Below are 24556 nucleotides of genomic sequence, written 5' to 3' on the forward strand. Positions count from 1 at the left end.
GAGTCTAACCAAATACCGGCATCACTGAAAGCAGCCAAAGATAACGATATGTCTTTGGAATGGTTATGAGTATTTTTTTTCTCTAATAGTTAAAATTTTATTAGCAAAGAAAGTCATGAAGTCATTACTAGTTAAAGTTAAAGGAATACTCGGCTCAATAGAGCTCTGACTCTTTGTCAGCCTGGCTACAGTGCTGAAAAGAAACCTGGGGTTGTTCTTATTTTCTTCAATTAGTGATGAGTAGTAAGATGTCCTAGCTTTACGGAGGGCTTTTTTATAGAGCAACAGACTCTTTTTCCAGGCTAAGTGAAGATCTTGTAAATTAGTGAGACGCCATTTCCTCTCCAACTTACGGGTTATCTGCTTTAAGCTGTGAGTTTGAGAGTCAGGCACTTCTGATATAAGGCTCTCTTTTTCAGAGGAGCTACAGCATCCAAAGTTGTGCTCAGTGAGGATGTAAAACTATTGATGAGATAATCTATCTCACTCACGGAGTTTAGGTAGCTACTCTGCACTGTGTTGGTATATGGCATTAGAGAACATAAAGAAGGAATTATATCCTTAAACCTAGTTACAGCGCTTTCTGAAAGACTTCTAGTGTAATGAAAGTTATTCCCCACTGCTGGGTAGTCCATCAGAGTAAATGTAAATGTTATTAAGAAATGATCAGACAGAAGGGAGTTTTCAGGGAATACTGTTAAGTCTTCAATTTCCATACCATAAGTCAGAACAGGATCTAAGATATGATTAAAGTGGTGGGTGGACTCATTTACATTTTGAGCAAAGCCAATTGAGTCTAATAATAGATTAAATGCAGTGTTGAGGCTGTCATTCTCAGCATCTGTGTGCATGTTAAAATCGCCCACTATAATTATCTTATCTGAGCTAAGCACTAAGTCAGACAAAAGGTCTGAAAATTCACAGAGAAACTCACAGTAACGACCAGGTGGACGATAGATAATAACAAATAAAACTGGTTATTGAGCCTTCCAATTTGGATGGACAAGACTAAGAGTCAAGCTTTCAAATGAATTAAAGCTCTGTCTGGGTCTTTGATCAATTAATAAGCTGGAGTGGAAGATTTCTGCTAATCCTCCCCCTCGGCCCGTGCTATGAGCGTTCTGGCAGTTAGTGTGACTCGGGGGTGTTGACTCATTTAAACTAACATATTCATCCTGCTGTAACCAGGTTTCTGTAAGACAGAATAAATCAATATGTTGATCAATTATTATATCATTTACTAACAGGGACTTAGAAGAGAGAGACCTAATGTTTAATAGACCACATGTAACTGTTTTAGTCTGTGGTGCAGTTGAAGGTGCTATATTATTTTTTCTTTTTGAATTTTTATGCTTAAATAGATTTTTACTGGTTATTGGTGGTCTGGGAGCAGGCACCGTCTCTACGGGGATGGGGTAATGAGGGGATGGCAGGGGGAGAGAAGCTGCAGAGAGGTGTGTAAGACTACAACTCAGCTTCCTGGTCCCAACCCTGGATAGTCACGGTTTGGAGGATTTAAGAAAATTGGCCAGATTTCTAGAAATGAGAGCTGCTCCATCTAAAGTGCGATGGATGCCGTCTCTCCTAACAAGACCAGGTTTTCCCCAGAAGCTTTGCCAATTATCTATGAGTTTGTTCCTCGGCGGGTGTGTCACCGAGTGGGGAAAAATGGTTAGAAATGTGAACGGGTTGGCGGTGTACACGGGGCTTCTGTTTAGGGCTACGCTTCCTCCACACAGTCACCCAGTCGGCCTGCTTTCCCGGCTGCTCGGGATCTGCTGGAAGGGAACTAACGGCGGCTAAGCTGCCTTGGTCCGTACCGACTACAGGGGCCTGGCTAGCTGTAGAATTTTCCACGGTGCGGAGCCCAGTCTCCAATTCGCCCAGCCTGGCCTCCAAAGCTACGAATAAGCTACACTTATTACAAGTACCATTACTGCTAAAGGAGGCCGAGGAATAACTAAACATTTCACACCCAGAGCAGAAAAGTGCAGGAGAGACAGGAGAAGCCGCCATGCTAAACTGGCTAAGAGCTAGTAGCTGCGCTAAGCTAGCGGATTCCTAAAAACACACAAAGTGAATAATGTGTAAATAATTTAGAGGTGATTCAGCAGAGGGAGTGCTTTAGTTAAGGCACGTGAAGATTACACTGTGAAACAGATCGTTATCTAGTTATCTAGATCAATCTAACTGCGCAGATTAAACAGCTAACAGATACAGCAAAACACCGCTGTGCTCCGGAACAGGAAGTGATACAATACCGCAGTGAGAGCCAACCACCAGTAGAGGCCATCACTGTTTCCACTCTTGAAAACCAGATTTTTCTTTGTATATGAAATTTGATCACTTTCATAAAACCAAAGTTTTTAATTACATGATAAAAATGATCAAGGTGATTGTTAAAAAGTTCAATTCTGTCTAGTCACATCTGGGCCACTGCAGGGTGTGCATTATTATTATTATTATTGGCCTTATTCATGTACTGTGAATCCACAGTACATTCTGCACGGTGAAGAGAGAAGCTTGGTTAGTGCCGAGTCTGGCACTCTGTTGCTGAACCAAGTGTCCGTAAAAGACATTAGAGGGCATTCTTGAGCCAGACTGGATAAACAAAGTAACAAATAATAAATTCATACCTTGCAACACAACTGCACCATGCTGATTTCACTTTACCTGAAGCGGCACACAGCAATCATGGATAATATGAAAGACCAGTTTATCCGCCTGAGTGGCCAACATTGTGATGTTCGACAGGATAATGCTAAGCGGTGGACAGTGATGTTTATGTCTCCATAGATGCAGCAGGACACCGGTCCTTCTTCCTTGCTTCTTGGGTTGAGCTTGGTGGTATTGCCAGCTTACCTGTCATCTCAGAAAACTGCTATTGATGGTATAAGTGATTTGTCCTGCCAGTGACTTCCTCTGTTCCTCCATTCACAAAGTCATTCTCTCAGAAAAATAGCCTCTGTCGATGTTTTCCACATTATCCTGGATGTCCAAAACTTCAACTCTTGCATATTTTAATTAACAATTGGCTCGGACCAAGTACACAACAACAAAAACCCCTCAAAAAAACAGCCAGAGCAGCACTATGCTGTATTCACCGGTGCCATGTTGGTCATCCTTTTACAAAGGATATTTAAGTTTTCTTGCTCCCTTCAGTCCACATCTGCAGAGATCCAGTGTGCATGAGAGCTCACAGCCTGAGCTCGTTGTGGTGTCACATTTGGATGTTTACAGTGACCACTTATGTGTGGATGTGTACGCTCTGACACAGCCTATTTTCCACAGCAGAAAGCCGTGCTGATAACTGGGATAATCGTTCCATGCTGCACTTACAGAAAAACAGACCAGCTGGTCACTACAGCAGAAGCACTGTCACACTGTTACAGTCAGCAGTGATGGAATTTCCTGTTGTTCTCTGTCCAAAACAAACAAACAAACAAACAAAAAAACCCCAACAACACCAAAAAACAACATCTTTTCATGTGTCTGGAAATCCAGAAGTCCATTTGTCTTGTGAAAGCAATGCCAGTCTTTCAGTGGCCAGAACTGCACCACTTGTACATTCACACGCCTGTCCAAACCAACCCAATCTCACACCATTTCATGATGCATCACAAAAAGTAAATTAATGTATTGGTTCATGATACTGTCACAAAAAGTGCCAATTTTCGTGACTGGAGCACAAATTCATTTTGTGATGGTATCACGAAATGGAGGGTGATGCTGTAGGGGTGTTTTCTGTGGGGGTTATGGTTAGGGTTAGGGGAAGCGGTTGGGTTAGAAATAGTAAAATTGAGAAAAAAACTGTCACAAAAATATGACTTATTTCATGACGGGAGCACGAAAAATAAAAGTAAGACTAAACACACCTGACTAATTCAACAACCTGCATGCCTGAAAGATGCCAGATAACCTAGTTATCAGTATACTCAGTTTATCCTCCATATTTCTTCTTTCTCCTTCTTTGGAAATCCTGTCTTCAGTTTTGTATAGGGTTGGGGAAACGAATGATAATCATTAGTCAACTAGTCAGTGACTAAATTTGACATTGAATGAATTAACCCATTTCCAAATCTTCATGGTGAAACTCAAATGTGACATTTATTTTAACAAATATAAGCACAGAATCACAAATACAGCATTAGCATGAAGTCAACGCCTACATTCATTTACTAGGCATAGACGATCTATTTGAGCTGACTAATTCACCTGTCAACGTTCACACACTTGCCTCACTGAGTGAAGGGAGTGGTGGCATCTAGAGAAGATTTATTCTTTAAAGAGTTAAATCAACTTAATAAATGGCTTTCGACTAGTCGGCTAATCAAAAAATGTTGTATTTGGATATCTTTGACACAAATAGCAAATTTGGACACTTCATTTGGTTATAACAGTCAGTTACAAGTTATTGTTGAAATCTGTCCACCTCCTGGAATTTGCACGATTTTCACAATTTTGCTATTTTTGTTGTGAAGGTGTCGTAGCACGGACCCACAACAGGGGGCACTAAAGAACGGACAATGAATAAGCCAAAAAGTAACAATTTAATGTTGTGACAACACACAACTAAACACACAAAATTTGTAAAGTCAATTAACACCAGGTGACGTGTGGGCAGGCTCGAAGATAGAAGACCCCCGACGAGAGAGAAGCCGCGTCCCACACGGCTTCCACCACCAACGGTCTGAAGAACACCGGAGCCGCCAAGTCCCGCGTCCCCAGGTGGCCTCTGTCTTCGGCTGTCGACCCTGGTACTGCTGGCAGAAAGCAGAGACAAGATGAATGAGTGTGAGTCCGCACACTCAGTAGTCCACAGTCTGTACACAGTTAGGAGGGAGAACCTCCACCTCCAATCACACACTCGTGCAGCTCCTGGTTTAACCACTTATCTGGGTTGGGGTGTGAGGCGAAGCCGTCGCTGTCACACCAAACGCCAATTCCTCAGACAAGGCAACACTCCAGGAAAACGGCTGCAAACAGAAGTTCAGGTTATACACACAAAGTGTCAGTCAGCAGAGAAATTACCTCTTGGTAGTCGATTTCTCGGTGGGGAGGTGGAGTTGCAGTCCGGCTTATGTATTGGTGTAGATGAGTGACAGCTGGTGCGATGAGTGACAGCTGTCACTTCCTCTGGGTCTGGCGCCCTCTCGTGCTTGGAGCCCGCACTCCAAGCAGGGCGCCCTCTGGTGGTGGTGGGCCAGCAGTACCTCCTCTTCAGCGGCCCACATAACAGGACCCCCCCCTCAACGGGCGCCTCCTGGCGCCTGACCTGGCTTGTCCGGGTGTCTTTTGTAGAAATCGGCCAGGAGGGCCGGGTCCAGGATGAAGCTCCTCTTCACCCAGGAGCCTTCTTCAGGTCCATACCGCTCCCAGTCCACCAGATATTGGAACCCCCGGCCCTTACGACGGACGTCCAGGAGCCTGCGGACTGTCCAAGCAGGCTCCGCGTCGATGAGCCGGGCAGGAGGCGGCGTAGGTCCCGGAGCACAGAGGGGCGAGGTGTGGTGTGGCTTCAAACGGGAAACATGAAAAACAGGGTGAATCCGCAGTGAAGCCGGGAGTTGGAGCTTCACTGCGGCCGGGTTGATGATCTTGAGGATACGGAAAGGACCAATGAACCTGTCTTTCAGTTTTGGGGAGTCAACACAAAGAGGGATGTCCTTGGTCGAGAGCCACACCTCCTGCCCGGGCTGGTATGTGGGGGCCGGGGAACGCCGGTGGTCCGCATGGGTCTTGGCCCTCGTCCGGGCCTTTAACAGGGCAGAGCGGGCGGTCCGCCACACCCGGCGGCACCTCCTGAGGTGGGCCTGGACTGAGGGCACACCGACCTCTCCCTCCACCAGCGGGAACAATGGGGGCTGGTACCCCAAACATGCCTCAAAAGGGGAGAGGCCGGTAGCAGACGAGACTTGGCTGTTATGGGCATACTCGATCCAGGCCAGATGGTGACTCCAGGCCGCCAGGTGCGTGGAGGTGACGCAGCGAAGGGCCTGTTCCAACTCCTGGTTAGCCCGCTCTGCCTGGCCGTTTGTCTGGGGGTGGTACCCGGACGAGAGACTCACAGTGGCCCCCAGCTCCTTACAGAAACTCTTCCACACCTGCGAAGAGAACTGGGGACCACGATCTGATACAATGTCCGATGGTATCCCATGCAGCCGCATGACGTGGTGGACCAGGAGGTCTGCCGTCTCCTGGGCCATCGGGAGCTTCGGGAGGGCCACGAAGTGGGCCGCCTTGGAGAACCGGTCCACTATCGTGAGTATAACGGTGTTGCCCTGGGACGGCGGGAGGCCCGTGATGAAGTCCAGGCCGATGTGAGACCAGGGGCGATGAGGCACCGGCAGGGGTTGGAGGAGTCCCGAGGTCCTCCGATGGTCTGCCTTGCCCCTGGCGCAGATGGTACAGGCCTGGACGTAGTCCCGGACGTCGGTTTCTCCACGTCCCAGGTGAGGGAGGCCACGACAGTGGACTCCGGGATGATGGTCTCGGTGGGGTTCGACAGCCCCGCTTTGGCTTCTTCTTCGTGCACCCGGGACAATGCATCTAATTTTTGATTTTTGGTCCCAGGGCGGTACGTGATCCGGAAGTCAAAGCGCCCGAAGAACAGAGACCAGCGGGCTTGCCTGGGGTTCAGCCTCTTGGCGGTCTGGATGTACTCCAGGTTCCGATGGTCCATGAAAACTGTGAAAGGCAACGATGCCCCCTCCAGCAGGTGTCTCCACTCTTCAAGAGCCTCCTTCACCGCGAGGAGCTCCCGATTGCCGACGTCATAGTGCCGTTCAGCTGGGGTCAACCTGCGGGAAAAATAGGCACAAGGATGGAGAACCTTATCAGCCTCCACGCTCTGGGACAGCACGGCTCCTATCCCTGAGTCAGAGGCGTCCACTTCCACTATGTACTGGCGATCAGGATCAGGCTGCACCAGAACTGGTGCAGTCGAGAACCGGCGTTTCAACTCCTGGAACGCGGCTTCGCACCGATCCGACCAGGTGAAGGGGACCTTGGTGGAGGTCAGGGCAGTCAGGGGGCTAACTACCTGACTGTAGCCTTTAATGAACCTCCTGTAGAAATTTGCAAAACCGAGGAACTGCTGCAATTTCCTGCGGCTTGTTGGTTGGGGCCAATCTCTCACCGCCGCAACCTTGGCCGGATCAGGGGCGCCGGAGTTGGAGGAGATGATGAACCCCAGGAAGGACAAAGAAGTGCGGTGGAACTCACACTTCTCGCCCTTCACAAACAGCCGGTTCTCCAACAACCGCTGTAGGACCTGACGTACATGCTGGACATGGGTCTCAAGGTCCGGGGAAAAGATGAGTATATCATTCAGATATACGAAGATGAACCGATGCAGGAAGTCCCGCAAGACGTCATTTACCAAAGCTTGGAACGTCGCGGGGGCATTAGTGAGGCCGAACGGCATGACCAGGTACTCAAAGTGACCTAATGGGGTGTTAAATGCCGTCTTCCATTCGTCTCCCTTCCGGATCCGAACCAGGTGGTACGCGTTTCTCAGATCCAATTTAGTGAAAATTTGGGCTCCATGCAGGGGCGTGAACACTGAATCCAACAGAGGTAACGGGTATCGGTTGCGAACCATGATCTCGTTCAGCCCTCTGTAATCAATGCATGGACGGAGTCCGCCGTCCTTTTTGCCCACAAAAAAGAAACCAGCACCCATCGGGGAGGTGGAGTTCCGGATCATCCCAGCAGCTAAAGAGTCCCGGATGTAGGTCTCCATTGATTCGCGTTCCGGACGTGAGAGGTTGTACAACCTACTGGACGGGTACTCAGCGCCCGGGACCAAATCGATGGCACAATCGTACGGTCGGTGCGGGGGAAGAGTGAGCGCCAGATCTTTGCTGAAAACATCAGCAAGATCGTGGTACTCCTTTGGCACCGCCGATAGATTGGGGGGGACTTTAACCTCCTCATTAGCCGTCATGCCGGGAGGAACCGAGGATCCTAAACACTCCCAGTGGCAGGTTTCGCTCCACTGCATCACAACCCCAGACGGCCAATCTATCCGGGGATTGTGCTTCACCATCCATGGAAATCCCAAAATCACTCGGGAGGCAGAAGGTGTTACATGGAACATGATCTCCTCCCTGTGATTTCCAGACACAACCAAGGTCACTGGCTGTGTCTGATGTGTAATTAATGGAAGCAGGGTGCCATCTAGTGCTCGCACCTGCAATGGTGCCGGCAGAGCCACCAGGGGGAGCCCTACTTCCTTTGCCCATCCGCTATCCACCAAATTCCCTTCCGACCCCGTGTCTACCAGTGCTGGGACGTGAAGGGTTAAATCCCCACAAAGGATCGTTACTGGGATTCGTGCAGATTTGCAGGGTTTCCCCGCGTGCGTGTTATGGCCCACCCTTAGCCCAGTTTCTAAGGACGGGCGTTGTAGTTTGACCATTTTGGGGCAGTCCTTCTGCATATGCTCACAAGAGCCGCAGACAAAACATTCCCCGCGGGCCAGCCTCCTTTGTCTGATGTTTGTTTTTATTTTGGCCCTGCTTGTGTCCATAGCCTCCTCAGCAGGGGGAGCTGTAGCCACACGGAGTTCTCTGGAAGTGAAGCGTGGGGACGACGTCACCCTTTCGGAACCGGAAGGGGGAGGGACGGCTCGTGCCTGGTCACGCCCCCCGGCCTGCTCCCGACGATGCTCATTCATACGGTTGTCTAAGCGTATAACCAAATCAACAAGCCCGTCAAAATCCCGTGGTTCCTCCTTAGCCAGCAGGCGCTCCTTCAGGACCGGAGACAGTCCATTTACGAAGGCGGCGCGGAGCGCAACGTTATTCCAGTCAGGACCTCGCTGCCGCGATGTGGAAGTCGACTGTATACTCTGCTGCGCTGCGGCGCCCCTGTCTCATTGACAGCAGCACACTCGAAGCGGTCTCGCCTCTGTTGGGATGGTCAAAAACTTGTTTGAACTCCCATATAAACTCAGCATAAGACGTTAGGAGCCGTGAATTCTGCTCCCAAAGCGCCGTATCCCAGGCGCGTGCCTCTCCTCGAAGCAGACTAATAACATAAGCCACCCGGCTGGCGTCTGACTCGTACATGACAGGACGCTGTGAAAAGATGAACGAACACTGCATGAGGAAATCTGCGCACGTCTCAACACAGCCTCCGTACGGTTCCGGAGGGCTTATGTATGCTTCAGGGGACGGTGGGGGGGGTCGTTGAACGACCAGTGGAACGTCTGTTACAGGCCCAGGACCAGCCAGAGGAGTGGCTGCAGCAGCGCCCTGATCGCGCGCTTCCACCCTGGCGGTGAGAGCCTCCACCCTCCGGTTAAGGAGAACATTCTGCTCGGCCACTAAATCCAGCCGAGCCGTGAAGGCGGTTAAGATTTGCTGCAGCTCACTCAACATGCCTCCCGCTGACGCCTGCGCTCCTGGCTCTTCCATTGGCCGTTCAAACTCGGGTTGATGCCCCTCGGAGTCCATGACGAATGGCCGAGAAATCCTGTTGTGAAGGTGTCGTAGCACGGACCCACAACAGGGGGCGCTAAAGAACGGACAATGAATAAGCCAAAAAGTAACAATTTAATGTTGTGACAACACACAACTAAACACACAAAATTTGTAAAGTCAATTAACACCAGGTGACGTGTGGGCAGGCTCGAAGATAGAAGACCCCCGACGAGAGAGAAGCCGCGTCCCACATGGCTTCCACCACCAACGGTCTGAAGAACACCGGAGCCGCCAAGTCCCGCGTCCCCAGGTGGCCTCTGTCTTCGGCTGTCGACCCTGGTACTGCTGGCAGAAAGCAGAGACAAGATGAATGAGTGTGAGTCCGCACACTCAGTAGTCCACAGTCTGTACACAGTTAGGAGGGAGAACCTCCACCTCCAATCACACACTCGTGCAGCTCCTGGTTTAACCACTTATCTGGGTTGGGGTGTGAGGCGAAGCCGTCGCTGTCACACCAAACGCCAATTCCTCAGACAAGGCAACACTCCAGGAAAACGGCTGCAAACAGAAGTTCAGGTTATACACACAAAGTGTCAGTCAGCAGAGAAATTACCTCTTGGTAGTCGATTTCTCGGCGGGGAGGTGGAGTTGCAGTCCGGCTTATGTATTGGTGTAGATGAGTGACAGCTGGTGCGATGAGTGACAGCTGTCACTTCCTCTGGGTCTGGCGCCCTCTCGTGCTTGGAGCCCGCACTCCAAGCAGGGCGCCCTCTGGTGGTGGTGGGCCAGCAGTACCTCCTCTTCAGCGGCCCACATAACAATTTTAGGCCTAAAATTGTTTTTCTCTGGTCTGACTAACCAAGGTAGATTTTGATGTGGGTCCCTATCTTAAATTAATCTCTTAAAGAACATCTCTGCCAATTTTGGTGCTTTTATCACATTTTGAATGATTTTTCCCTTATCCACTAGACTATAGGGGATTAAGGACCTTAGGGCCAAGGGCCAAGGTGATTTTCTGGTCAGGCTGGGATTTGAACCGAGGATCCTCTGGTCTCAAGCCCAACACTTTAACCACGAGACCATCACCTCCCCCTAACCTCTGCTAAGGGGTCCTTCTATGTGTCTCATGTGAAACACAGTCACCAGGTACCCCAGTTTCCACTATAATCACCCTCCTTTAAAACGGCTTGTTTCATCTGTCTGATGTATAAATTGTGGTGGATGTTGTTGGAGTTCTTAGTGATACTGGTGCTAAACCATTAGTTTTTAAACAGTGCTGGTACTTAAGCTCTGACTGAACCAAAGCTTTAAAAACATTACAAGATGTAGGTTGACAACATTAAATAATGGCATTTCAAAATTCTAAGGCAAATCTGAACATCAAATTGAACAATATACTAGTGTTAACAGCTTAAGGGGTGATGGCCAAGTGGTGAGTGCACTTTGTTACAGTGTGGAAGGTTCCTGGTTGAAACCCCACACCTACCACATTTCTCCATGTAATGTGGAATTGCATCAGGAAGGGCATCCAGTGTGAAACTTGTGCCAGTTCAACATGCAAATCTATCTTGGATTTGCTGTGGTGACCCCGAGTGCAAAACAAGGGAGTAGCCGCAGGGACTTAACAGTATTAACACCTTAAATATATAATAGAAAAAAAATACACAGTATATTTACAGAACTTCGCGTAATAAATTAAGCTTAACCAAATAATTTTATGCTAAAGATGTGTTGTCATAAACATTGTATTCATTCATTCATTTTTCATTTCATTTATTTATTTATTTCATTCATTTAAAAGAAAAAAAACAGAAAAGCAGAAATAAAGCATCTCCATTACCAGAATGAAAAGGAGCAGAGAGAAGAACAAGTCTTATATTTTCTGCCCCTTTTTACAATACAATCTTTCAATATCCAGCGTCATTTTTCAACATTATTTAACAGATTGTATTTGTTTAACTTGTCACATACCACTGACTTATTTCATAATTATGACCATTATTAAATAGATTACATCTCTGACAGGTTACATTTTTAAACTTAAAACATTTTATACATTATTAACAAATTACATTTTTTTTTTACTTCCTTACAGCCCACTAACTTATTTTATAGTTTCATACTTACTTAATACATCTAGTTTAATACGTTTTTTAAATAATTTAAGCGACCTTAATTCTTTAATTTCTTTGTTGAGATTGTTCCATAATTTTACACCATTTACTGCAATACTCCGTTCTTTTACTTTGGTTCTGTATCTTGGTTTTCTAAAGATTTCTATTCCTTTCAGTTTATAACTACTTACTCTTTTCTCAAACATTTTGAATGTTTGTTGGTAAAGCATTTTTATTAGCTTGGTACATTGTTTGTAATATTTTCAAATCGACCAAATCACGAAATTTAAGTACCCTGTACTTAATGAACAATGGATTAGATGGATCTCTAAAACCACTGTTGCTAATCACCCTTAAAGCCCTTTTCTGCAGAATAAACAAAGGTTGTATATAAGTTGTATATGTTGATCCCCAGATTTCTACACAATAAGTTAAATATGGGAAAATCAATGAATTGTACAATATTAATAAACCATAACTATTTAATGAATATTTTACTTTATGCAAAACAGCAATGGCTTTCGCTATTTTTCCTTTTATGTAATTTATGTGTGACTTCCATGTAAGATCTTCATCAATTATGACTCCTAAAAATTTCATTTCTTTTACCCTTTGTATATCCATTCCATCTATTTGTAATGACACGTTATTTTTTTTTTGCTCTGTCATTAAACAATATGAAATTTGTCTTATTAATATTTAGTGACAGTCTGTTTATATCAAACCAATGCTTAACCTTTTCCAATTCTGTTTTTATCACTTGTGCTACTTCCTGTATATCTGATCCAGAGTAAAACAGCATTGTATCATCAGCAAATAAAATGCTACCAAGCACATTAGATACATTCACAAAATCATTGATATACAAAATAAACAGTTTGGGTCCAAGTACTGATCCTTGTGGTACTCCATAAGCAATATTACACAATTCTGATTTGATATTATTTATCTGAACAAACTGTTTTCTGTTTTCTAAGTAGCTTTTTACCCACTGATGTGCAATACCTCTTATTCCATATTGTTGTAACTTGTGAAGCAATCTTGAGTGGTCAATAACATCAAAAGCTTTTTTTCAAGTCAATAAAAATACTTACAAAATAATCCTTATTTTCTATTGTTGTTGATATTTCTCTATTAATTCCATAATTGCCATAGCTGTCGAATGTTTTGTTCTGAATCCATACTGAGCATTATTTAAAATATGATGTTTCTCAGTGAATTTATCCAACCTTGTCACAAAAACTTTTTCCATAATTTTAGAAAACTGTGGAAGCAATGATACTGGCCTGTAATTAGAGAATTTATGTTTGTCTCCATTTTTATATAATGGGACTACCTTGGCAATTTTCATTTCATCTGGAAAAATCCCTGTTGACAGAGACAGATTGCAAATATAAGTAAATGATTCAATAACAGTTTCTATTATACTTTTTACAGTCATCATGTCTAAATCTTCATGGTCAGTTGATCTTTTGCTTACACAGTTTTTTACAATATTTCTTATTTCATCTTTTTCCACATTGTCCAGGAAAATACTATTGACCGTATTTACAAGTGTATGTAATGTATCTTCTACTATTGGTTTATTTCCCACCAGACTTGATCCTACATTTGAAAAATAATCATTAAACCCATTTGCCACTTCTTTTATGTCATATATCTCTTTATTTTCTTTGACAAAGTAATTTGGAAAAGTTGCTTTCGCTCCATCACTTTCAATCACACTTTTTATAATTCCCCATGTTGCCCTCATATTATCTTTACTCTTATTTAATTGTTCACTATAATAATCTTTTTTTTGTTTCCTAATTATTGTCAATAGTTTATTTTTATATTTTTTGTATCTGTGTTCTGTTTCCTTTGTTTGCATTTTTAAAAAGCACCTGTATAAATAGTTTTTCTTTGCACAAGCATTTTTTATTCCCTTTGTCAGCCATGGTTTATTTACTCTTTTCTTACTAATTTCTATTAATTTGCAGTTTTTATTATATGATTTCATCAATATTTTCATAACTGAGTTATATGCTACATTAACATCACTGACATAAACTTTTTCCCAATTTTGATTTTTAAGATCATATTTTAATGCCTCTAAGGCTTTTACTGACTTGTCTCTTTTAAAGTTTATAACAGTTTTTTCTTGTACCTATTTTTATATTTAAATATTGAAAAGACTGGTAAATGATCACTAACATCTGTCATCAAGATCCCATTCTTGATAATTTCATCTGTTCTATTTGTAAATATATTGTCGATTACCGTTGCACTTTGCGATGTGATTCTGGTTGGTTTTGTTATCAAGTGGAATAACCCCAAACTATACATTGAATTCACAAAATCACTTATTCTTTGGCAACTGGAGCTCTCTATGTTAATGTTAAAGTCTCCACATATAAAAAGCGTTTTGTTTTTAATTTGATGGAATAATTATTATTCTATCTGTAAATTTCACAACACAAGTGTCTGGTGCTCTGTATACACAACTGATTAAAATATTTTTAGATGTTTCATGTACAAGTTCCACTGTTACAATTTCTATGATGTCATCCACAGTTATCATTTCTTCTACAATTGTACATATCAGATCTGCCTTTATGTACAGAGCAACACCACCGCCCCTTTTATCTCTTCTGTTCACAAAATACAGCTCATATCCCTCTATTTGAACATCAGTATTGAGAAGTGAACGCTTTTTTTTTTAACATTTTAGGCATAAAATTTTTTGATGTTGCATAGTTAAGAGAAACAATATTTGAAAGAAATATTTGTTCCTCCCACTTTCAAAGGCATGCAGGTTAGATGAATGGATGAATCCAAATTGATCATAGGTATGACTGGGAGTGTGAATGTCTCTGTGATAAACAGGTGGCCTGTCTAGGGTGTACCCCACCTCTTGACCAGTGACAACTGTGATAGACTGTAGCCAGACCATGACCCTTAACTGGAATAAATTGGTTCAGAAAATGGAGATAATAAGCCCTTTATATGTCTTTATGGCTTCATCTATCCATTATGCAAGAAATATCTGTGTGTGGGTATGTGGCTCGCATATCTCTCTGTTTGTCAGATCAACCTCAGCTTTCGGACATGGCTTGCACATGGCATGATGATGTGCATTCTTCATTATGAAAATTTTGGGGATTAATTTTCAAAACCTTTATTTTGATGTTAAACCTTTATGTTGACATTGTAACATTAGTACTTCCAAGACTTAGCAGTACTTTGTGGCGTCTGTCCTGCAAAACCTCCATTTGTATACTGATTTCCATAAAAATTAGTTTCCATGTTCCTTTTATTTCATCATATAAAACCACTATCTTAAAATCTATATATTATGGCTTTATTCTGACATGAAACATGTTCTTGTCAAAACGTGACCCTGTGGTTAAAAATGAGTGCACCCTTTCTTCTTCTATGGCATTTAATGGCAGCCGGCATCCTTACTGTTGCATTGCTGCCACCTGCTGCATCAGTCCGTTAAAGCAGTACTAAATCCTCTCGATGAGTCCAGTGTCTTTCGAGTACATAAAAAGCAAACACTGCCCCTTACTTGACCTTATGGCTAAAATACTTCCTAAAGAAACTTCTTTTAGGCCTTACAATTGATTTCCTTCAGTTTTTACTCTGTAATAGATAAACCATTCAAAAATGAAGAGATATAGTTTGTAAAATAAAATATTTTGAGGGAAAACTAAAGCACTGTGCTAAATACTGTACACGTATATTCATTGGTTAGGATTTTTTTTTTTATTATTTATATTACAACTGGTGGCATTTGAATGTACTGCATTCTAGTGATGGCACTTCAAACACTTTATTTCGAATTCAATTTGGTGGTGGTATTTGGCATTATTATGTGGTTTTGATCTGGTGATCGTATTTTTTTTATTCAATTTTTGTAGCTCCCTATTTTCTATAGGAATACAAACTTCCTACAGGCACTGCACTGATTGATATAATGTATCAAATTATTTCAATACAGACTTCCATATGGTTTTAAGAATTAATAGAGTTTTATAAATTATATGAAAATAAAAAAGGGATTCACATAATATGTTATTTGAAGGGACTCGTGCATAATTACAAAGAACATTTAAAGTATTTTAAAACTTTGAATTTTAGACCAATGTATTCAATAATCCAGCACTTCAGTCTTTATGAGAACAAAGCCCTCCCCACTTGCAACCACCACAGATATGCCCCTGAACACCGTTCATTTCACCCTTTAACACATCACAGAAGAGAAGACTTCATTCAGCTTAACCACTCACTGAAAAGTGATCCCAGCTGGAAAATGTCTTTGTTCACCGGAGCCTAATGTGATGTGCGCATAATTGTTTATGGAGATCTGGCTCTAGATGTTACACAAGATCTTCCCACATCAGTTGAGCCCTGAGTCTCTTGAGTTGGAAAAATAGAAATAAATGTGATTCTCTTCCATAGGTGAGGTCACTTGCATTGTGAGAGAACATCGGTTCTGACATTTTGGCCATATGGCATATTTCTCTATGCATGATTCAGCACTCAGTCTTGAGGACAACCTGATCTCATGCCAAGTTCTTGATGGCATCACCAAAAGTGATTCGATCTATTAGTTTGTGATATTATGTGATACTACTCGTATAATGAAATGTGTTACATTTTCCTTACAGTATCACATAATTACTTCTTGATGGTATCACGAACTTTGGAGTGACGGGTGTTATGTTTAGGGTAAAGGTTAGGGTTAGGATTAGGGTTAAAAATAGCGACTAGTGAAACTTGACCACACCATAAAAATGTGACACATTTTGTGATAGTATCACAAAAAAGCACGAGACTGGGCTGTTCAGGACTCCAATGGCTACAAAAGCTGGAGGGTAACCTAGTTTCACCTGCAGATAGATGGACACTTTCAAGTCATCTCCCTGGGTGGTTATCAAACAGGACCTAGGTGTGGCAGATGCCATAATGCACACCACCAGCACATGGTGCCAGACCTGACCTGACCTTAGTTATACTGCTAGCACTACAAAGAAACAGCTTTTCAGTGGAAGTAGGAGCTGGTTGCAAGCCTTAGCCATCCGTCATTGTGGATCTGTACTCTGACATGATCTAAGGTTGGGTTGCTTTTGTTCTAGTAGTAGATTCCTAAACTCACCAATCATACCAAGTACTGACCTGTATTTGATCTTAATGTCATTTTGCAGTGCAAGAATTGCTTACCAAAGATAGCAAGACCTTAACTCAGGAGCGGAAGAGTGGCATGCAGCTGCCTGCATCTTCTGTGTGGCAGGAAGAATTTGGGAAGCACCTGTGCTGATGGTGTGAGACAGAAGCTACCCTTCATTTCTGATATTCTTTGTCTGACCTGCTTTCATTTCATGACAGTAATGCTTATCACATTATAGTATTTTTGGTGTTCTCACTGTTATGTGTTACTTCAGCCCACACACCACTCTGAGGCTCTGACAGTCACTCTATCTTATCACAGTTGAAAGGTTTTCCATCCCTCTGAAGGACAGTGAGAATACGTCTTAAAAGCAGTCTGTCTGCCTCAGCGACCTCAGCTTGATAACCTCGGTTATTGTTGGAAGAGCAGTGAAATCCCTTGGCTCTGAGAGGAGGAGGAATAACAACAAAGAGAGAAGTTGTTTTGTCTATAGATTCAGTGCTTCTGCTTTCAGCAGTGGCACCCAGACTTCTCATTTGACTTCTCTTGTGAAATCAGACAAGCATTTCTTGGCTCAGTTGCACATGTCATCTCTGTTTTAGCAATGCATCAGAGGGTTGTCTTTGCATTGATCAAGCCCGCTTCAGTTGTTTTTTTTCCAACAGATGGTGATCACAGAGGGCAGTGTGGCTGGAAAATCACAGATTGCTTCTTTCAAAGAGCAGAGAGGTGGTCAGAATTTTATTCATCAATGCTGATTGAATGAAAGAATGACTGAGATATGCAGAATTTGGCTTGATTCACCTCAAATGTCTGCAACAACAGAAACACATATCCTGTTTTCCATTAGCTGAATGTATAATCTGATGCCTGTACACTCACTGAAAGGGCTACCCAAACCAACCCAAAAACACATGGTATAGACTAGGTAGGGACGATACCGGCTTCTATTTATATCACAATATTTCATGCTATTTTTTTGGACAAAGATAAAAATGATGATATAAAAAGAGTACCATTCATCAGACTCGCAAGTGGCCAAAATCCACTGGACTTCCATTAAAAATCAGTGTGAGGTTGAGATGCAAGTTTCTGTTTATGAAAATCCTCAATAGATAATGGAAAAACCATTGAAAAGTGTATATATATATATATATATATATATATATATATATATATATATATGAGCATTCATGATATGCACATTCTTAAGGCTAGGACATTGGGCTATTATTAAAAAAAAAGTAGAAAAGGGGGTGTTCACAATAATAGTAGCATCTGCTGTTGATGTTACAAACTCAAAACTATTATGTTCAAACTGCTTTCTTAGCAATCCTGTGAATCACTAAACTAGTATTTAGTTGTATAACCACAGTTTTTCATGATTCCTTCACATCTGCGAGGCATTAATTTTGTTGGTTTGGAACCAAGATTTTGCTCGTCATTGTCTTGTTGAAACACCCATTTCAAGGGCATGTCCTTTTCAGCATAAGGTAACATGACCTCTATTTTGACATATCCAAACTGATCCATGATACCTGATATGCGATATATAGGCCCAACACCATAGTAGGAGAAACATGCCCATATCATGTTGCTTGTACCACCATGCTTCACTGTCTTCACTGTGAACTGTGGCTTGAATTCAGAGTTTGGGGGTCGTTTCACAAACTGTCTGCGGAACTTGGACCCAAAAAGAACAATTTTACCCTCATCAGTCCACAAAATATTCCTCCATTTCTCTTTAGGCCAGTTGATGTGTTCTTTGGCAAATTGTAACCTCTTCTGCACGTCTTTTATTTAACAGAGGGACTTTGTGGGGGATTTTTGCAAATAAATTAGCTTCACACAGGCATCTTCTAACTGTCACAGCACTTACAGGTAACTCCAGACTGTCTTTGATCATCCTGGAGCTGATCAGTGGGTGAGCCTTTGCCATTCTGGTTATTCTTCTATCCATTTTGATGGTTGTTTTCCGTTTTCTTCCACATGTCTCTCTTTTTTTTGTCAATTTTAAAGCATTGGAGATCATTGTAGATAAACAGCCTACAATTTATTGCACCTGCGTATCAGTTTTCCCCTATCCAATCAACTTTTTAATCAAACTACGCTGTTCTTCTGAACAATGTCTTGAACATCCAATTTTCCTCAGGCTTTCAAAGAAAAAAGCATGTTCAACAGGTGCTGGCTTCATCCTTAAATAAAGGACACCTGATTCACACCTGTTTGTTCCACAAAATTGATGAACTCACTGACCGAATGCCACACTACTATTATTGTGAACACCCCCTTTTCTACTTTTTTTTTTTTTTTTACGAATAGCCCAATTTCACAGCCTTAAGAGTGTGCATATCATGAATGCTTGGTCTTGTTGGATTTGTGAGAATCTACTGAATCTGCTGGTACCTTGTTTCCCATGTAACAATAAGAAATATACTCAAAACCTCGATGAATCTTTTTAGTCACATAGCACTACTATTATTCTGAACACTAATGTACTATATATATATATATATATATATATATATATATATATATATATATATATATATATATATATATATATATATATATATATATATATATATATATATATATATGGAGAGAGAGAGAGAGAGATAGAGAGTTATATAGTGGTGTGTTGTGTGGGCCGCCAGAAGAGGAGGTACTGCTGGCCCACCACCAGAGGGCGCCCTGTCTGGAGTGCGGGCTCCAGGCACCAGAGGGCGCATCCGCCTCACAGGAGCAGCCAGGGTGACAGCTGTCACGCATCACCTGCAACAGCTGTTGCCAATCATCTGATCGGTAGGAGTATATCAGCAGGACGACGTCTCCACCTCTTTGCCGAGATATCGTTTCTACCGAGAAGGTAACGTACTCAGCTAACTGTTTGACAGTGATCTTTGTGACTTTGTGCATTACTCTGAGAGAACTTTCCAATGAGAGGTGGAGGTAGCTTACCTGCCGTTCGGATTCCTGGGTGCGAACGCGCCCTCCTTTAATTGTTCTTTATTCCTCGCCAGCAGTACCAGGTCCGACACGCGGAGGCAGTGGCCACCTGGGAATTCGGGACTTGGCGGCTCCAGTATTCCCGGGGTCTGGTGGCGGAGGAAACCGTGTGGTTCCAGTTCTACTCTGGAGAGGCGTCTCCTATCTTCGAGCCTGCCCACACGACACCTGTGTGAATTTGACTTTGTCCATTATTGTAATCTGTTGTACTTGTTGTGCATATTCACAACAGTAAAGTGTGTTATTTGACCTATTCCATTGTCCGTTCATTTGCGCCCCCTGTTGTGGGTCCGTGTACTTACACTTTCCCAACAGTGGTGCTTGTATTATTAAGAACAATGGTGATGTGCAGAGCTGCAGTAACTACAGAGGCATAAAGTTAATCAGCCTCAGCATGAAGTTATGGTAAAGAGTAGTAGAAGCTAGGCTTAGAAAACAGGTGAAGACCTGTGAGCGGCAATATGGTTTCATGTCAAGAAAGAGCACTACAGATGCAATGTTTGCTCTGAGAATACTAATGGAGAAGTATAGAGAAGGTCAGAAGGAGTTACATTGTGTGTTTGTGGATTTAGAGAAAGCTCTCTAAATCCATGTTCCAACTCTTATCTTGGCACATTATGCCAAGATGATTTCCTTCAGTTTTTACACTGTAATAAATAAACCATTCAAAAAAGAAGATATATAGTTTGTAAAATAAAATATTTTGAGGGAAATCTAAAGCACCGTGCTAAAAACTGTACAGGTATATTCACTGGTTAGGATTTTTTTTATTATTTATTTTACAGCTGGTGGTATTTGAAAATACTGCATTCTAATGAGATACACAGTAGGAATGACATACTCATTTAAGGTGGAGGTGGGTTTACACCAAGGATCAGCTCTGCGTCCTTTCTTTCTGAGTCCAGACAGGAGTCTCCAATGACTATAATGTTTGCACATGACATTGTGATCTGTAGTGAGAGTAGAGAGCAGGTTGAAAGGAATGAAAGTCTGTAGCACGAGTGAGTACATGTGTGTGAATGAGAGGGAGCCCAGTGGAATAGTGTGGTTACAAGGAGTAGAAGTGGTGAAAGTAGATGACTTTAAATACTTGGGGTCTACTGTCCAAAGTAATAGACAGTGTGGTAGAGAGGTGAAGAAGAGAGTGCAGGCAGGGTGGAGTGGGTGGAGAAAGGTGGCAGGAGTGATTTGTGACCAAAGAATATCTGCAAGATTGAAGGGGAAAGTCCACAAGACAGTATGTTGTACAGCTTAGAGACAGTGGCAACAACAAAAAGACAGGAGGCAGAGCTGGAAGTGGCAGCGCTGAAGATGTTGCAATTGTCTTAGGGTGTGACGAGAATGGAGAGAAATGAACAGTATCAGACAGCCCAGATGGGATGGTTTGGAGAGAAAGTCAGAGAGGCGAGATTGAGATCATTTGTACATGTGCAGAGGATGGACCCAGGGTATACAGGGAGAAGGATGCTGAGGATGAAACCGCCAGGCAGGAGGAGAAGAGGGAGGCCAAAGAGGAGGTTTATGGATGTGGTGAGGGAAGACATGCAGGTGGTTGGTGTGACAGAGGACGATACAGAGGACAGGGTGAGATGGAAACGATTCATCTGCTGTGGTGACCCGGAAAGGGAGCAACTGAAAGAAGACACGCTTTTATATCAGATAAATAGTAGAATCCTCTGTGACATTAAAAGAGAAGTAAAGCTTTAAGAAGTTGACATGAACCAATGGTGACAGTTTCCTGTTTTAATATCACAGCTTTTAAAAGCTCTGGTATCTTTCAGTTTGGTAAATTATTGCCCATCTAATTAACACTGCAGAATGAATCCATTGTGTGTCACCTGCTGCTGCTGTAATCAGTGGTATGATGAGTTTTTTATCATCGGCATGTGAATGCAGCCAAGCTTGCAAAGTCCCGCTGTTGTTTCAAAACATCTTCTGTCTATTGTCCTTGATTTTTTGACAGCCTTGATTTCTGAATTTTTCCCCACTGAATGTTGGCTTCTGTCAGGGATGTGTTCTGGCTCGGACACTGTTCATTTTGTGCCTGGACTGGGCTTTAGGTTGGGTTGTGGAAACCACTGGCTTAGGTTCCTTTGTTGATAACTAAGGTTTATTAGCTTTGACTGACCTTAACCTCTTTCTCCTTATGCTTTCCTGGACATCTTTGTTCCACCATCAAGTCTCCTTGTCTTCCTTCCGTTGTCCAGATGTCACACTCAGTACCTTCCTAGCTGTCTCAATCAACACGGCTGCAGTACTTTACCAATTGTCCAAAATTGCTTCCCCTCCATCCAGTGTCTCTCTCTGTCTCTCTCTGTTTTCTTCACCAACATTCCCACTGATGTCCGCTCCTATCACTACTCTTTAATGCTTGGGCACACTTTCCACCACCTCCATCTAACTCATTCCAGAAATCTTTCTCCTTCATCTCACAACATACATGTGGGACATATGTATTGATGATATTCATCATCATTCCTTCAATTTCCAACACTCATCACTCGCTTATCCTCCAACACATTCTTAACATGCTCTTCCTTTAAAATGACCCCGGCATCATTTCTCTTCCTATCTACAACATGATACAACAAGTTGATACCACTGGTTATGCTCCTGCTCTTACTTCCCTTCCACTGGGTCACTTGCACACACGATATGTCTACCTTTCTTCTCTCCATCATATCACCGAGCTCTCTCCCTTTACCAGTCATACTACCAACATTCAAAGTCCCGAATCTCACTTCCACCATTCTTGTTTTTCTCTTCTCCTGCTGTCTGTGGACACATTCTCCTCCTTTTCTTCTTCGCCCAGCAGTAGCCCGATTTCTGCTGGCACCCTGTTGGGCAACGGCACTGGTGGTGGTCATTGTTAACCCACGCCTCGACTAATCCCCTGTGGAAATGTGATTTGTACTCTGCATGGTTGGGTTGGCTTATTTTACCATGGATGCCCTTCCTGACGCAACCCTACTCATTTATCCGGGCTTGGGGCTGGTGTCATCAACCGAATGGTCCCACCTACAAATTAGTCTTCCCTGCCTTCATTGCGCATGTGTCATTAGCCGCGGTTCACGTATTATCACCTCGTTTCTACTTAAATCTGTACTCCAGACATCATTTATCTCAGCAACAGATATCTGAAGCTTTTGTACAACATTTCCACATAAATTCAGCATTATTTCATTATAAAAGATGGATGAAGTGATCGGAGCACCGTGGCTACATGAGCTGCTAGCTGATGCATTCACTGCGCGTAAGTCATTTCAAAGCGTCACAGAGTTTCGCCTCGTTTCTGCTTAAAACTGACTTTAGAATGATTTAAGAGGTTTTACTTTGTCATCTGATGGTTAATAATCACATTATTCCCTTTGATAGCTTTGGGTGAAGTCAGACACAGACAAGCTGCTGTGGTCCCAAACGACGCATGCGCAGTAAAGGCAGGCGGACCGATTTTTAGGGGGGACCATTTGGTCTGGCACACCGGCAAGTGTACTGGCTGCACACCCCATGACACCGAGACATACCCCCCCAAACACACACACACACACACACACACACACACACACACACACACACACACACACACACACACACACACACACACACACACACACACACACACACACACACACACAGGGAGAAACCAGTGACACTAGAGGATGATCTGACCAGGAGAAGAAATAACCAAAACACCATAACTTGCAAGACCATGTGTTGTGATTAACTCCTTGCACTCGCTCTCCTCGGGATGCAAAATGCATGATCTCCAGCATGAGAGGCAGATGATCTGTCCGGTTGGATAAAACCTCTGGCCAGAATGAGGGGGATTGAGGCCTATTGACTACCACATGCACAGCGACTCCTGCTGGCCTGTGTCACACGCGTGTGACCCCAGGGTCACGTGATAGTGTGATGTTTCTTATCTGCTCTTACAGTTAGAAACACAACATTTAGGCATTTTCATTCTCTGAATATACGTACTAGTAACAAATCACAATCAAAACAATGGGAAAGCATGCAAACCTTTGTTTGGAGTGACCTCTCTGAGCCGTTGCAGTCTGCTTTTGGAATGCAGTCTTCCATCAAGATAGCTTTTACTGAACTGAAACAGATGAGGTGAGAGATGGATGCTGGCCCTGCACCTCAGGGGGCTGGACTGATCTCACATTGCCCTGACTGTTGCATCAATAACTGTATGCTCCCCTCAATGCTGAACTATGTTTTTGACGCTATTCTTATTTTTTCTGTTTTCTATTTCTTCTGAACTTGGTAGAATTGTGTAAAAAACCTTGTAACTGTTAGAATGGCCTAAGCATTGGGTCACCCCTCTGAGTCTGGTCTGCTTGAGGTTTCTTCCTCAGTATCATCAGAGGGAGTTTTTCCTTACCACTGTCACCTATCTGCTTTCTCAGGGGGGTTGGTAAGGTTAGACTGTACTCGTGTGAAGTGCCTTGAAGCAGCTTTGTTGTGACTTGGCGCTATATTAATAAAATAAATTTAATAGAATTGTTTGAACCTGGAAGTGCTGTGTGCCATCTTATCATGCAGGTAAGTTAACACCAAGGTTTTAAAATGCAAAATACAGACACTGATGCAATTTCCTTTTGACCTGCATGCAGAAAACTCACTATGTTCCATCTCACAATTTTGCGCAGTTGGATGGACAAACCCCAAATTACACATTCATGAATGCAGACATGTTGAATGGACATTCCACACATTGGAAAGGCTCAGTCGTCAGTGTTAATAAATCAACATGCAATTCTCAGTTAGTAAATCAGCATGCATGTTTATTTTTGAGAGCGTTATGATGCGCACACACATTTTAACACACGCAAATCTTTAGTAAACCA

At 43.2% G+C, this 24556-nt stretch overlaps 1 protein-coding gene across 1 annotated transcript in view; it reads left to right on the forward strand.

The window, feature by feature from the left end:
• The window catches only part of LOC117511367 (receptor activity-modifying protein 3-like), a 149983-nt gene that overhangs the window by 63455 nt on the left and 61972 nt on the right, over positions 1-24556 (forward strand). The gene's annotated exons all lie outside the window — the stretch shown is intronic.

This window comes from Thalassophryne amazonica, chromosome 1 (genome assembly GCF_902500255.1).
Source record: "Thalassophryne amazonica chromosome 1, fThaAma1.1, whole genome shotgun sequence".
Lineage (NCBI taxonomy): Eukaryota > Metazoa > Chordata > Actinopteri > Batrachoidiformes > Batrachoididae > Thalassophryne > Thalassophryne amazonica.